The sequence below is a fragment of the Canis lupus genome, chromosome 5 (assembly GCF_011100685.1).
Source record: "Canis lupus familiaris isolate Mischka breed German Shepherd chromosome 5, alternate assembly UU_Cfam_GSD_1.0, whole genome shotgun sequence".
Lineage (NCBI taxonomy): Eukaryota > Metazoa > Chordata > Mammalia > Carnivora > Canidae > Canis > Canis lupus.
Window position 1 is genome coordinate 63,239,869 of NC_049226.1, and position 10,800 is coordinate 63,250,668.

Here is a 10,800-nt window from a genome sequence, read left to right on the forward strand (position 1 = left end):
CTCAGCTTTTGCGAGCCAAGCATGGTCCCAAATTCCCATCATTCTCCAGCTTCAGCTGTGGACACATCCCCAGAAGGAGCTTATAAAATCACTTGCAGGTTCTGACCCAGTTGGCTGGGGGAGAGGGGAGAGCCACAATCTGCACTATAAACAAGGCCCTGGACCCCATGTGACTTATACAGATGGGTCCAAGACCATGTCCTGAGAATCCCTGAAGCATCCATGGAGACCAGACCCTGACCTGGAGATCAGCCCATCTCCAGCACAAGGTAGGAGCGGAGTACAGCTCAGCCAAAGACTGGTCCCCTTGTCCATGCCAGACGCACCCAGTGCCAGGCCAGCGAGGACCAGAAGTCCTCTTCTGCTGAGCAACCCAAGGAGGGGTTTGGATTCAAACTCCCATTCCTGAAGGAGCCAATGCAGGCTCATTCTGGGACAGCCCCAAGGCAGCTCTGGGCTCTGCCCAAACCCCAGCATGGAGGATTTGGAAAGGCCCAGAGAGAGAGCCAAAACCCTCTTTCCCCTTTACAATCCAGTGCAAATAGCTCTTCCCCAGGACTAGCCCTCACTCATACTGGCGTCACATGCACACCCTCCATGCCAAGCGATGATGGAAACCCAGCGCTCCATCTTCCTGTTGGGGTGGGGGGCCCAGCCTTGCACCCCGAGCAGCAGAGCTCCCTCCCACTGCCCAGAGCCCAGAGCCGCGAGGAAAACAGGTACAGCTGGTGAACAAGACGTCCTTGGCATCTCACTGGAGCTTGCTTTACCAGGTCTCATGAAAGTACATGAGCTCAGCTTCTGGACCAACCACTCAGTTCCCACGGCCCCTGCAGTGGGCAGTGGCCCTGCGGGCGACCGTGCCTAGAATTGCCGCCGGCTTTCAATCCACTGCAGGCCCCAAAACCTCTGAGGTTCAAAAAGGGAGAAAACAGGAAAAAAAGGAGTCTCCCCGGGAGCAGGCCCTGTGGACTGAAGAAGCATCCCAGGATGCCTGGGGGTGGACACCGGCTGTGTTTTTCTTTTATTAAGGTGAGATTTACTTAACATAAAATTAACCATCGTAAAGTGAAGAACTCAGGAGCATTTGGGAGAGCGTTATTCACAGTGTTGTGCACTGTGTAACCATCACCTCAATTTACTTCCCAAACATTTCATCTCCCCTATAAGGAAACCCTCGGTTTCTTTGTGCCTTCTTCCCTGTCCCTAGTATCCACCAATCTTCAGCCTGTCTATATGGACTCACTGATTCTGGATACTTCCTATAAATGGAACCATCCTGGGCACCTGGGTGGCTCAGTGGTTGAGCATCTGCCATCGGCTCAAGTTGTGATCCCGGGGTCCTGGGATCGAGTCCCATATCAGGCTCCCCACAGGGAGCCTGCTTCTCCCTCTGCCTGTGTCTCTACCTCTCTGTGTCTCTCATGAATAAAAAATAAAAAATAAAATAAATGGAACCATCCTGTATGTGACTGTATATGACCCGGCACCCCAATTCCCTTCTCCTGATCAGAGCACCTGCATCTCATTTTAGGGAAGTCATCCTACTCCTGGCCCCTCAATCCATGGGACTGCCCCACTCCCTGCTTGCAGGTGGCAAGCAACCCAAGCTTTGCAAATTAGGCACCATGATTGGTTCAGGGAGTTTCATGACTCCATCCCAGCCGATGAGAGGCCACAGGATGTACACTGAGGCAGGCGTCCTTCTCTGCATGGCTTGCTTGCTTAGTTGGCAGGACGGGAGCCTGGACTTGCCAGCATCCCTACGCAGGCAGTGTCCACCTGGCCCACCAGGCCACCCAGAGGAAGGTGGAGACAAAGCTGACTTCCTGCCAACATGGTCTGAGCCCCTGGATTCAGTTCTTCCTGAAGCCTGAGCTGTCCTAGGCCACCGTACTTTTGAAAGCTGATAACCACCGTTTGTGCTCAAGGTAGTTGACACTGGGTTTCTGTGACACACCAGCTCAAAGAATCCTGAACGATACGCATGCCAGAGGTGACTCCTTTTCACTCTCCTGTCTGCATCTCCCCATCCCTTGTGGAATAAAATACAGCTTCTTCACAGGGGGGCACAAGGCCTTCCAGATCAGGCCCTTGGCCCCCGCCCCCTTCATCCTTGTACAATCCAGCTCTCATTTAATATGCCAACCACACCGTACGCGCGCACACACACACACACACACACACTTTCTCCTGCCTTTGCATCCCTGCTCTTCCTGTCTCCTCTGCCCAGAATGTTTTCATTGCCCCCAGCCCGACCCCCAAATGCTTACTCATCCTTTATCACTCGGTTCAGGAATGACCTCCTCCAGAAAGCCTCCCCTGACTAAGTGCCCCACCCCTCCTCCAGCTGGAAGACAAGGCCCCAGCTCCCCACAACTCTGCTAGTGGTTCAGTCACAGCACCTGCCTGGGAGCTGTTTTTAATGACCTGTCCCTGCTTCCTCCTGTCCCCCAACATGGAGGGGTGGGGGAGTAGTCCTTCAAAGCCATGTCTGTGCCTGGCTCCCTGCTGACCAACACAAGGCTTGGCCCATGGCAAGCCCTCTAGTCATGAATGAACCAAATGCTGTGGAACATCGCTTTGAGAAAGAGTTTACTTTCCAAGTTTCTTCCAAAGAGATAGTTTTAATTTACACCAGCAGCCCTCATCCAGGCATGCATCAGCTCCATTCTGTCCCATACTTAAGAGTGCAATTTCTAGTATTTCAGCCACTGTTCTTATTGCCTTGGCTGCAATTGGACTCTGGGGCCGTGCCCTCCCTGAACCCCCCTGTTGCAGGGGTGAGGAGAGATGGGCTTGCTTGCCAGCAGTGGCTCACAGAGAGGCCCCTCTGGCACCCAGTGTTGATAGTGGGGCATACAGAGGTCTCCCCCCAGCCCAGATGATCCCGATCAGGCCTTTAGGCACCACCCAAAGCCTATCTAATGCTTCTGACAGTGGCCACATACATGTTTTTAAATATGAGACCCCAAAGGCTGTCAGAGGAAGCCATCCATCGTCTGTCCCCCTCCTCCCTCACCGGGTGGTTCTGATTTGCAGACCGGCCAAGGCAGTGATGTCAGACCTCTGCCCGACTCTTGCCAGCTGGCTCTGTGAGCTTTGATTCAGTGTCTGGGCCTCCGTGAGCAGAGAGGAGCTTAGAAGGTGACGTTGGCAGAGGTGGGACAAGGAGCCTCCCAGCACATTCTTTATTTCTGAGGCTTCCAGAAGAGACCATCTCCTCTGGATGCCAATGAAGGTGTGAACAGCAGGGTGGGGCCGAGCCGGATGACTCAGGGCTGCTATGGGAACCGCTGTCCAGAGAGCGCCTGAGCCAGGGGTTCATAGATGCCTTGACCTGAGTTCTCGGCGAGATTCGTTAAGGCTCCTGGGACACTCTCCTTCCCCTGCCAGTCCCTCCATTTACTTCTCAGGGAACAGAAGTCATCTCTGGACACTTGCTGCCTCCAGGAGCTGCTGGGCTTCTGAGCCAATTTTCAGGTTTAACTTCCCAGGATTGGCTGCAGAGCCTGGCCCCTAGAATTATAATAACCCGGTTCATCCGAGAACTTCATGAAGAAAAGTGGATTCTGTGAAGAAATGAAGAAAGTGGAAAGTCTATACTGGGGGAACCCACCGCTGGCTGATTGTCAACGGGTCCTGCCTTCTCTCTGGGGGTCAGCAGGACGGGGCCTGGCTGGCTGGAAACCATGGCACCCAGAAAGCTGCTCACCCTCCAGCTGCCTCAGCTTCTTGGGCATCTGCATTTCCCAACCTGCCACATGTTGTCACGGGTACTACTCAGCAACCCTGCAAGTCCCCAGTCAGACCCAGCAGCCCCCAGCAAGAGTACCCGGCCCACTCTGAAAGTTTTTTGGAGATTAGCATGGAAGATTGGTTCTCAAGGACTCCTTTTTTCAAGAATAGTCTATTAATTTGGGGAAAGGGGGACGCCTGAGTGGTTCAGCAGTTGAGCGTCTGCCTTCGGCCCAGGGTGTGATCCTGAAGTCCCGGAGCGAGTCCCACATCGGGCTCCCTGCATGGAGCCTACTTCTCCCTCTGCCTGTGTTTCTGCCTCTGTGTGTCTCTCATGAAAAAATAAATAAAATCTTTTAAAAATAATAATAATAATTTGGGCAGAGGGGTGGTGTTTCATGCATTTGTTTCTCCACCAACATTCATCCAGAGCCTCATAGGAGCCAGGCTCTGTGCTGGGTAATGCGTGGGCCACAATACTGAAGGCAGTACTCATCCTGGGGCCAATGACATTAAGTTAAAAACAGTTAATCGCTATGAGAGCACATTGATAAAGTGCTCTGGGACCTGAGAGAGAACAAGAGAGCCTGAGTCCCTCTGAGAGTCCCCTCCTTTGTTTAGTTTATGTAACAAGGGCTTACAGAACATTCTGTGCCAGGCATTGTTCTAAGAACAAATGCTAAACCATTTAATTATCTTAACAGCTTTATATGATACTAGGATTACCACATTTTATAGAAGCTGGGGAAGCGGGGGCGCAGAGAGGTTGAGTAAGTTGCCGAAGGTCACATAGATGACTTAGCACAGAGGTGCTAAGTGGTAGAAAAAAACAACATTTCTACCCCAGTGGTCTGGCTCAGGTCCCTGCTCTTAGCCACCGTCAAGGCTGCTTCTGAGGATGGGATGCATCTCTCAGGACAGGTTCACACCAGCCACCAGGTCACTCAGAAAGCAAGTGACTTTCCCACTCAGTTACCAGGCACAGGCGCATCTCGGCATCTCAGGGCACCCTGCTCCTCCTGCCAGCTCCGAGGTCAGGGGTCAGGTGAGCCAGGGGGCTCCCAGGCCTGACAGTTCTCTGTCCTCCAGCCCTCAGGGGTGAACTCCAGGAGCCCTGTGGCTGGGTCCCTGCAGTGGAGCTACCTGAAGCAGGATTCCTGCTGCAGAAAACAAGGTTTTATGCCTGCCCTTGAATGACTTTGTTCCTGAAGGGTGAAACAAAACAATGAAACCTGATTCTAGGTAAGTGGAGATTTCATTTTACCAGTGAGAGAATGGTGTTCTCCTTCCCTGCCTGGAGCATGGATGACGTCAAAAACACCACCCCAGAGGGAAAGTTCCCAGAGGCTGCACAAGGCCCGCGTCACCTGTCACCTCCGCCAGCAGACTTATGAGGGAGCTTCTCAGGGCAGAGCCTGGTCTGGGAGGTCACTTGCTCCCTCATGACAGCTGACTCTGCTCCCAGGGGGAAAAGGAGCTGGAGAAATTCTAGAAGCAGGAGATCACTTTCCAAACAGTCTCTGTCCTCAGAGGCAGCTTCTGGAGCAGGCCGGCCCCACCAGCCTGGAGCCCCAATTCCTGTCTTGTTCACTGCTAGGTGTCTCTGAAACACGGGATCACAAAGCCCCACCATTTTTGTGTAAATTTAAATTTGCAGGCCATGTGACCTCTGCCGCTTTTCTGGGCTCTGTCCCCACAGAACCCCAGCAGCCTGTTCATATGGAAGGAATGGACAAGGCTGTGTCTGAACAACACTGTATTTATGGATACTGAAATCTGAATTTCGTATCATGTTCAAATGTCACAAAACATTATTCTGCCTTTGATTATTTTTCTTCCCCAACCATTCTTTTTTTTTTTTTTTTTTTTTTGGTGACAACCATTCCTAAATCGCAGGTGGCAGTAACAGACACCAGGCAGGATTTGCCCCCCAACCCCCGCCCCAGACCACTGTTGGGCGTCATGGTGACCACAATGCTTGGGATCAAAAGCAGGCATAAGGCTCCGGACACCACTGACTGGGGTCTCCTGGACCTCACAAGGACCCCAGCTAACATCTGCACTTCTCAGTACATGCCGCTCTTATGAGTTCTTCTGGAACATTCTTCCTCCCTTTCCAACACTTGATTGTTTGTTTGTTTTTTTAAGATTTTATTCATTTATTCATAGAGACACAGAGAGAGAGAGGCAGAGACACAGGCAGAGGGAGAAGCAGGCTCCACGCAGGGAGCCCAATGCGAGACTGGATCCCAGGTCTCCAGGGTCACACCCTGGGCTGCAGGCAGTGTTAAACCCCTGTGCCACTGGGGCTGCCCCACTTGATTGTTTTTTTAAGACTCGGATCAAGGGTTCCACTTCTAGGAAACCTCCCTCCATACCAAGTCAGGTGTGGATACTCTTCTCTTTATTGCTCAGACCCCCCAAACTAGGCCCTGAGTGTACTCACTTCGTCAGTTTGTCATCAACCTGGAAGCTCCCCAGTGTGGGGTCCGGGCCTTTCGTCCCCTATCCCGGCAGTCTGCAGTGCGTGGAACAGAGTATATGCTCAATAAATGCTCCTGGGACTCATTTATTGCTCCTCCTCCTCCTCCTCCTCCCCTTCTCCAAGCCTCTAAGGTTAGCAGACCTGAAGGCTCAGGGCCAGAGAGGTCTTTTCTCCACCCACCCTGTCATCCTGTGTGAGCTCACCCCACATCGGGCTTTCAGGCCACCTATGTGGTAACAAATCCCAAAAGTCTATCTCTGCTCCTGACATTCCCCCTGGACCCCAGACCCAGATATCCTGCTTCCCACTCATATCTCTGTGGGGATGTGGGGCAGGCATCCCGACCTTCCGGGCCGCACACCTGCCCCCTTGCAGGCTTCCCCATCTTCCATCTAGGCCGACAAGCAGCATCGATTCTCTGAAAACCCTGGAGTCCTCGTTTCCCCTCACAGCCTTGGTCTGACCCATCAGAAGCTCAGGCTGGCTCTGCTTCAAATACAGGCAGCGCCTTCATACCCAGCACGTCCCAGCCATCAGCCTCTCACCTGGATGAGTGCAGGGGCCTCTTACCCGGCTCCCTACCTCTGGGTCCTGCTCGTCCCCCCACTTCTCTTCACACAGTGGCCAGAGGGACCCTGTTGCAACAGAAGCTCCTGAGGACGGTCACACCTCAGTTCAGACCCCCTGGGGGCTCCCGTCTCACGTCTCACGCAGGGAGGCGCTGCTGACACACTCTGCTCCTTACCCCTCACCACAGGCCTGAGGGTAGGACCTGAGACACAAAAGCACAAAGAGGTTAAGTTGCTGGCCCAAGGTCACACAGTAGTGATAAAGCTCAATACCTTAAGGGGGCCTTCCTGACCACACCCCTCCCTCCCTGGGGTCCGCTCCTCCCTTAGCCCCAGGCACACTAGTCCCCTGCTTAGTTTTTTCTTTCTTTTAAATTTTATTTGTTTTTGAATTGTAATTGAATTGAATAAGTAATTGAATAAGTAATGCAGGCATTTGGAATTTAAAATGTACACAAAGGGAATACAATAAGTCTCTCTCCAACCCCGGTCCACAGCCACTCATTTCTTCCAGAGGTAAGCTTCTAGTGTTCATTTTATTTTTTTTAAGATTTTATTTATTTATTTGAGAGAAAGAGCACAAGGGATGGAGAGGGTCAGAGGGAGAGGGAGAAGCAGACTCCCCACTGAGCAGGGAGCTCAACAAGCAGGGCTTGATCCCAGGACCCAAGAACCCGATCATGACCTGAGCTGAAGGCAGACACTTAACTGACTGAGCCACCCAGGCGCCCCTAGAGTTCATTTTAAAACAAATAAATAGAGGGAATCCCTGGGTGGTGCAGCGGTTTGGCGCCTGCCTTTGGCCCAGGGTGCGATCCTGGAGACCCGGGATCGAGTCCCACATTGGGCTCCCGGTGCATGGAGCCTGCTTCTCCTTCTGCCTGTGTCTCTGCCTCTCTCTCTCTCTCTGTGTGTGTGACTATCATAAACAAATAAAAATTAAAAAAATAAAACAAATAAATATATGTCTCTAGCAAGTTTGTAACACACTGTTCTCTACTTTGGTTTTCTAAGTGTATCTCTGTATCTTTCCTCTCCTGGCTTCTCAAACACACCAAGCACACTGTACCTCAGGACTTTTGCAAACTGTTCACCTGCCTAGAGTATACTTCTGCTGGATGTCTCAGCTCAGAGGTCACCTTTCCAGAGAGGCCTGCCCCTGCACACAGAGGAAAGAACAGCGGCCACCCCCGATTCCCCTTTCTGCCTTTCCTTCTCAATGGTCCTCTCGCTTTCTGTTCAGGGGCTCCTGTTGTTCACAGTGTATCCACAGGGCCTAAACCAGTGCTTGGTATCTAGTAGTGGCTCCATAAATCCTGGGGAGCAGGTAGTCACTCCCAACAGAGCAGATCCCAGGACTTCAGTCTTGTAAAATGTTAGCAACCTATATAAATGACTGCAGGAAGGAGCAAACAAGTGAATGCATGAATGATAAGTATCAAACTTAACGCCAAGAGCCATGGTTCTCACCCTTTGGTGCTCAATAATCCCGTGGGACCTTCTGAAAATGAGATGGCCTAGACCCCATCCTAGGTCAACTGGAAGTAGAATCTCTAGGGAGTGCAGTCTGAGCATCTTTGAAAATCTCTGCCTCCCACTCCACCTAATTTGGATGCACAAAAAGGATCCAGAACAGCTGGTTGTAGACCGACCACCTCTGGAGCTCCCGATCCAAGAGATGAAAGGAGTGTCCTCTGTTTGATCTTCCAGTTTCATATGCCTGGCAGCATCAGGTAGCAACCATGAGAGGCAGCAGAGTGGCCTTGCCGGGAGCTGGCTTTGAAGGGAGGGCACAGAGTCCACAGCCTCGCTGCTCAGTGTGGCCCACGGACCAGCCACGTCAGGTCACCTAGAAGCCTGTGGGAAACACGACAACTCAGGCCCTGCTCCATAAAAGTCTGCACCTTGTCCATTCCTTCAGCAGTTCCTGGGCATATTCAAGCCCCCACAGTGCTGTGCCAGCACATGTCACAGGCGCATGGCCATCCCACCAGGTCCCCGCGTCACACACACACACACACACACACACACACACACACACCTGAAGTGTCTCACTTTCCTCCCTAGCAAACAGAGAAGATGATCCAAATGTTTCTGCTTCAACTGGTAGCAGTGAGGGAGTAGATCGAGGCAGCAACGGGCAGGGCACTTCATCATCAGCCAGAAAGGATGAGGCTCTGTGACCCCAAGGGCAAGAAATCAGAGAAGTCGAGGACACTGGGCTGGAAAGAACCAGCAAATGTCTGCTCAGCTGGGACCAGAGGCCGGAAGCCCAGTGGTCATTACCGGGTCTTCGGGGAGCACCCCCTGCCTCGGCCTGTCAGCCGCCCCGGGCTCCACCAGCCCATGCCACCCGCCCGCCCGGCTTTGAGCTGTCCTCTGAGCCGGGTCAACGGGCCGCCCGTCCACAGCCCCAGGAGCCCGGGCTGCATGTTCCCAGACAAACCCCGGAGATCCGAGACGGGCTGGGAGCTGGAGCTCAGGCGTGGGGAGGCAGGCCGCTCCCTGCAGAGCACTTCCTAAGACTTTGATCTTGTAAAATGTTAGCCATCAAGCCAGGAACATGTCGGAGCCCCTGGGATGCTATTATTCTCTCACTCGGGCTTTGTGCCCAGAAACAGTCTTCATGCTCAGCCTGTCACCTCCTCTCCGTGACATCACAGCAGCGCTCCTCCCAGACTCGCCCGAACCTCTCCTCCCATCTGGGCCTTTAACACCTGCCAGGCGCCCCTGCTCCCCAAAACAGCCACCGGCCATGCCGCCCTCCCCCGCTCCCCAAGCCAGGCCCTCCAGCCTCTTCACCTTTACCGCCCTCTCTCCAAAGTCCCTCCAAAGCCGCTACCGAGCTCGGTGTGTGAAGACCCAGAAGAAAATCCCCCAGATAAGAAACATCCTCTTATCTCCAAAGGTGTTATTTTTGCACAAGTACTTCTCGTGGGCCTGATTGCAGACACGGTTTTGGCCAGATTGAGCATATTTGTGATACTCGAAGGCTTCTGCTCTGTCTCTGAGAGCTCCTGGCCCACCCTTCTGCCCTCCCCAGATGCTCTGCATCAAGCCACGAGGAGAAACTGCTTCAGCTTGTGATCTCTCTGATTCTACCTAAAGCACACGCTACCCTAGGAGCAGAGTGTGGAGCTCAGGGAGGTGATCCTGGAGCCCTGGGCCTGTCCCCACCACCCCCACTGTCAGTCACTTCAGCAGCCCAGGGCCCCTGGAAGTGTCGGTTTGGAGCATCTCTGGTGGGCCAGGGAATGGCGGGGGGCTTTGCCACATTATTTCATCTGAAACAACCATCCTAGAAGACTTCATGACCACCATCACAGGGAGGACACACTTGATTTGGGCAGGTTTAGGTAACCAAACACAGCTGTATGATCAGGAAGAAAGGGCTGGGATTTGAACCCAAGACCTTTACCTTTCCCCTGGAAGCTTCAATTCCTCGATGTTCACATCTGACCATCACAGGACCTACAGATGCTGGTCCTTCTGGTAACAAGGAAATTATATTCTACCCACTGCTGCCTCCAACTGGAAGGATGGAGCTGCTGTTTACAGGGGTCAGGAAGTCTGTGGGAGGAGCAGGTTTGGATGGGAGGGTGACAGTGGTTTTGCAGAAGTTAGGGCTGGGCTCCCTACTGGGTATCCCAGCAGGGCTTTGAGACAGATGGATATGGGAGTCTGGAGTCTGTGAACGGAAGAGCCAGCCCCAATCGGCGAGACAGGGCCCCAGAAAGGTCCTCAGTGACCTGGTCAAGAGTGAGTTTGACGGCATGGGGAGCACAGGTGGCTGCCTAGAGCAGGTTTCAGATCCTGCTTCTTACCACGGTTCTTATATAAATCCTCAGATGCTCCCACTTCCCTGGCTGAAAGATGGCCCCTCCGTTTCTATCTTCCTCTCTCACCATTTAACGATTCTGAAATGTGTGGTTCACTGGTCTACAGCAGATGCTCAATACTGTCAATCATCGCCACCATCTACCTCCACAACTTCTCCATCCCTCCCCC

General features: G+C 52.9%; 1 long non-coding RNA gene across 4 annotated transcripts; it reads right to left on the reverse strand.

Annotated features, from left to right (window-relative positions):
- Positions 1 to 2,578: 2,578 nt before the first annotated feature.
- Positions 2,579 to 9,479, reverse strand: LOC119872029. 4 transcript variants are annotated; one of them, XR_005358919.1, is made up of 6 exons: positions 9,239 to 9,471; positions 8,834 to 8,969; positions 8,263 to 8,649; positions 6,769 to 6,995; positions 6,185 to 6,256; positions 2,579 to 3,572 (listed from the first exon to the last, which is right to left on the reverse strand). It is a non-coding gene; the product is annotated as an uncharacterized LOC119872029 (long non-coding RNA). The 4 variants fall into 4 exon arrangements; XR_005358921.1 differs by having other exon boundaries at positions 8,445 to 8,649; positions 8,834 to 9,479; XR_005358920.1 differs by having other exon boundaries at positions 6,806 to 6,995; positions 8,834 to 9,471.
- Positions 9,480 to 10,800: the final 1,321 nt, after the last annotated feature.